General features: G+C 67.9%; 1 long non-coding RNA gene across 1 annotated transcript; it reads right to left on the bottom strand.

Annotated features, from left to right (window-relative positions):
* Positions 1–2,721: 2,721 nt before the first annotated feature.
* Positions 2,722–4,781, bottom strand: LOC123357943. The gene is made up of 3 exons (XR_006575623.1): positions 4,685–4,781; positions 3,813–3,899; positions 2,722–3,080 (listed from the first exon to the last, which is right to left on the bottom strand). It is a non-coding gene; the product is annotated as an uncharacterized LOC123357943 (long non-coding RNA).
* Between the last annotated feature and the right edge of the window lie 385 nt (positions 4,782–5,166).

Genomic DNA, 5,166 nt, shown 5'->3' with positions numbered 1-5,166 from the left:
AAACTACAGCAATGGCCGAGCCTTGTTTGCTGCCATCCCAAGCCCTGAGCAAACATCTCCCCTTCTACCTCTACCAGTGCAGACTTGCATTTCAAAGCTTTATTTATTTACAGATCTTGCTAACCACTTCTTAAGGTTCACCCCTGGGTCAGGTCAGTGGGTGAGGTGAGTCAATTAACGCTTTCTGGCCCTGTCACCTTCCAATGAGATATTATATTCATAACGTCACAGCGGTGACGCTGCCGGAGTTTGCAGAGAGCCTGAGCCGGTCGCTCGGAGAGGTGTGAACCGCCCTGGGTGTCACCGGTGCAGTGACGCTGCCGGAGTTTGCAGAGAGCCTGAGCCGGTCGCTCGGAGAGGTGTGAACCGCCCTGGGTGTCACCGGCGCGGTGCCGCTGCCAGAGTCTGCAGAGAGCCTGAGCCGGTCGCTCGGAGAGGTGTGAACCGCCCTGGGTGTCACCGGCGCGGCGCCGCTGCCCGAGTCTGCAGAGAGCCTGAGCCGGTCGCTCGGAGAGGTGTGAACCGCCCTGGGTGTCACCGGTGCAGTGACACTGCCGGAGTTTGCAGAGAGCCTGAGCCGGTCGCTCGGAGAGGTGTGAACCGCCCTGGGTGTCACCGGCGCGGTGCCGCTGCCAGAGTCTGCAGAGAGCCTGAGCCGGTCGCTCAGTGAATAGCTGACGTCCAGCACCACGGCTTGGAGGGCTACTCCGGGGGGCAGGGGCTGTACGTGGGTCAGGGAGCAAGCAGCCCAACCCCCCATTCCCCAGCTCGGAGGGTCTCCCATGGGGCGGGGGCAGGGGAGACGAATCCCCGGGCCGGCGCAGGCAGGTGAATTGCCCCCGGCTGGGGTGGGGCAGGCGCCTGCGTCAGCTCCGAAGGGTTAACGTCCAGGGAGGAGATAAGGGGGGCGGAGACGGGAGCCAGCCAGGCGGGGCGAACCCGCCCCACCCAGCCCCAAAGGTCAGAGCCGCCCGCGGGGCAGGAAATCCAACCAACCCAGGGTGACCTCGTGTCTCCTCGAGAGACGCCGCGGGGTCAGAAAGACGATCCGGCTGCGAACCGGGACTATTGGCTCCGGGAAGCTTGGGGGGTCACCGGGCTCCGAACCGTTCAAGGGATCAATCACCCCCGGCCGGCGGGACGGAGAGCGAAGCCGCTGGGTTTCTCAGGCCGAAAGGCGGCTGGAAACGTATCCCAACCCCGGGGGGCCACCCTCCGGCTTCGTCTCCGAGCCGCTTCGGGTGACGACGGGGAAACCTTCCGCCAGAAGGGTCGAGATTCCCCCCGGCGCCGGCTGAGTACGGACACCGGACCGTAACCGCGGGCCTGTTTCTGAAAGGCGTTTGGGCAGCCGCCAACTGCCCCTCCGCCGTGTGAACTGAACTGACGTCGCGTCCGGCTGCAGCCCCAGCGTTGAACCGACTCGCCTCTCGCTTTGCCGGGGTAATAAAGTTGAGCGGCGTCGATGGGCACCGGCTGCAGCGGGGATTTGGGCTCAGATCTGGGGGGGGCGGCTGGTCCTTGCGGGGTCGGAAGACGCTTTTCTTAGCTAGGGCGAGGGGAGATTTTCGGGACCCGGCCCCGGCCCTGACCGGGGGGGGGGCGGGGGGGACGCAGGCCGGGAGCCAGGGAGGGAGCCGCGGGGTCTGGATTCGGAGGAACCAGGCAGGTGCCAGAGAAGCGGGTTCGAGCTGCTCGGTAACGATCCCGCCAGCGTTTGGGGGTCGCCTGCCCCGGGCTGGGGGCAGCTCCCCCCTCATTGAGTGACCCCAGCCGGCTCCCCCGGGCAGCGCCGTCACACCCAGCGCCCAGCAACCCCCCCCGTCCCCATCGGGGCCGGTGCCCCCAAGACGGGAAAGCGCCCTCGGTCAGCCCCACCCCCTAGCAAGCCGGACCCCCACCCTGGGGCCCGACTGGATGCTATCCAGAGCTCTGGGAGTGGGGGCTGGGAGCCAGGACTCCTGGGTTCTCTCCCCGGCTCTGGGAGGGGAGTGGGGTCAGGTGGGTCAGAGCAGAGGGGGCTGGGAGCCAGGACTCCTGGGTTCTCTCCCCGGCTCTGGGAGGGGAGTGGGGTCAGGTGGGTCAGAGCAGGGGGGGCTGGGAGCCAGGACTCCTGGGTTCTCTCCCCGGCTCTGGGAGGGGAGTGGGGGCTGGTGGGTCAGAGCAGCGGGGGCTGGGAGCCAGGACTCCTGGGTTCTCTCCCCAGCTCTGGGAGGGGAGTGGGGGCTGGTGGGTCAGAGCAGCGGGGGCTGGGAGCCAGGACTCCTGGGTTCTCTCCCCAGCTCTGGGAGGGGAGTGGGGTCAGGTGGGTCAGAGCAGGGGGGCTGGGAGCCAGGACTCCTGGGTTCTCTCCCCGGCTCTGGGAGGGGAGTGGGGGCTGGTGGGTCAGAGCAGGGGGGGCTGGGAGCCAGGACTCCTGGGTTCTCTCCCCGGCTCTGGGAGGGGAGTGGGGGCTGGTGGGTTAGAGCAGGTGGGGGCTGGGAGCCAGGACTCCTGGGTTCTCTCCCCGGCTCTGGGAGGGGAGTGGGGGCTGGTGGGTTAGAGCAGCGGGGGCTGGGAGCCCGGACTCCTGGGTTCTCTCCTCGGCTCTGGGAGGGGAGTGGGGGCTGGTGGGTTAGAGCAGGGGGGCTGGGAGCCCGGACTCCTGGGTTCCGTTCACGGCTAGGCAGCATTACGCAGACACCACTGGATAGTTTTCTCCTTTTCGGACGTTTATTACAGGCCATTGTCCACATTCGCACCCATGAAAATGAACCGACCCAATTAACGAACCACGGAACGAGCTAGCAAGGGGCACCCGGGTGGGGGGTGGGGGGGAACGGCACAGCCCATGGGGGGCTGTGACGGGGGGATTGGACCCTCTCCCCCCACCACAGGTGTTGTGAGCACAATGGTTGGAAACGCAACTTGGGGACCGGCTGCAGAGGGGTGGGGTGGGGGACCCCCAGGGCAGATGCCCCTGGGGCCCCCAGCCCCGCCGCCAGGGGGCGCCGGCGGCATCAGGGGCACTTCCGCTCCACGCACTGCTTCCCGCCCTCCTCGTACTCCTGCTTGGAGATCCACATCTGCTGGAAGGTGCCCTGGGGAGAAGAGACCAGGATAGGACCCAGGAGTCCGGGCTCCCAGCCCCCACCCCCCTGCTCTGACCCACCGGCCCCCACTCCCCTCCCAGAGCCGGGGAGAGAACCCAGGAGTCCTGGCTCCCAGCCCCCCCCAGCTCTAACCCCCCAGCCCCCACTCCCCTCCCACAGCCGGGGAGAGAACCCAGGAGTCCTGGCTCCCAGCCCCCCCTGCTCCAACCCACCAGCCCCCACTCCCCTCCCAGAGCTGGGGAGAGAACCCAGGAGTCCTGGCTCCCAGCCCCCCCTGCTCTGACCCACCAGCCCCCACTCCCCTCCCAGAGCCGGGGAGAGAACCCAGGAGTCCTGGCTCCCAGCCCCCGCTGCTCTAAGCACCAGCCCCCACTCCCCTCCCAGAGCCGGGGAGAACCCAGGAGTCCTGGCTCCCAGCCCCCCCTGCTCTAGCCCCCCAGCCCCCACTCCCCTCCCAGAGCCGGGGAGAGAACCCAGGAGTCCTGGCTCCCAGCCCCTACTGCTCTAACCACCAGCCCCCACTCCCCTCCCAGAGCCGGGGAGAGAACCCAGGAATCCTGGCTCCCAGCCCCCCCTGCTCTAACCCATCAGCCCCCACTCCCCTCCCAGAGCCTGGGAGAGAACCCAGGAGTCCTGGCTCCCAGCCCCCCCCCGCTCCAGCCCCCCACCCCCTCCCCGCGCCGGGGAGAACCCAGGCGTCCTGCCCCCAGGGGCACTCACCAGCGAGGCGAGGATCGACCCCCCAATCCAGGGGCTGAATCTCCGCTCCATGGTGCTGTTGCTGGCGATGAGTTTGAGGCGCATGCTCTGGGGGGGCACAGGGGGGGTGGGGAGAGGCCCCCGGCTGGCCAGCGCCGGGCGCACCCACGGGACCGGCCAGCAGGGGGCAGCGCCGCCCACACCCCCCCCACACAGCCCCACAGCCACCCCTCTAGACACACACCACAACCCCCGCAACCCTCTACACACACACACACACCCCGACCCCCAACAACTCCGACACTCCCCCCCCAGCAACCCCTCTAGACACAGACACCCCCCCACAACCTCCAACAACGCTCTACACCCCCCCCACAACCCCTCTACACGCACAAACCCCCAACAACTCCGACACACACCCGACAGCAACCCCTCGACACACACACAGCAGAGCTGCCAACAACCTTCTACACCCACAATCCCTCTACACACAGACACACCAATAACCCCTCGATACACACACCCACCCACAACCCCAACAACCCCTCGATACACCCCCCCACAACCCTCTACACGCACAAACCCCCAACAACTCCGACACACACCCGACAGCAACCCCTCGACACACACACAGCAGAGCTGCCAACAACCTTCTACACCCACAATCCCTCTACACACAGACACACCAATAACCCCTCGATACACACACACACCCACAACCCCAACAACCCCCTGATACACCCCCCCACAACCCTCTACACACACCAACCCGACAGCCCCCCACAACTCTGCACACACCCACAACACCCACAGCCCCTCTACACACACACACCAATAACCCCTCAATACACCCCCCCAGCAACCCCTCTACACACACTCACACACACACTCACGGGGGGCGTTTTCTGCGACAACTCGCGGTTCAGCCGGTCGGTGAAGCCCTGGAGCAGGGTGTTGCCGCCGGTCACAATGACGCTGCCGTAGAGACCCTGGGAGTCCCGGGGAGACCGTCAGTCCCGGGTCCCCCTCCCCTGGTGTCCCCCCAACCTTTCACCCCCCCGGCGCCTCCCCCACGGGCCCATCTCCCCCCGGCGCCTCCCCCACGGGCCCATCTCCCCCCGGCGCCTCCCCCACGGGCCCATCTCCCCCCCGGCGTCACCCCCACGGGCCCATCTCCCCCCCGGCGTCACCCCCACGGGCCCATCTCCCCCCGGCGTCTCCCCCCCGGGCCCATCTCCCCCCGGCGTCTCCCCCCCGTGCCCATCTCCCCCCCGGCGTCTCCCCCACGGGCCCATCTCCCCCCCGGCGTCTCCCCCACGGGCCCATCTCCCCCCCGGCGTCTCCCCCACGGGCCCATCTCCCCCCGGCGCCTCCC

Source organism: Mauremys mutica, unplaced genomic scaffold, assembly GCF_020497125.1.
Source record: "Mauremys mutica isolate MM-2020 ecotype Southern unplaced genomic scaffold, ASM2049712v1 001260F_np12_obj, whole genome shotgun sequence".
Lineage (NCBI taxonomy): Eukaryota > Metazoa > Chordata > Testudines > Geoemydidae > Mauremys > Mauremys mutica.
This window is presented reverse-complemented; position numbering and strand designations above follow the sequence as displayed.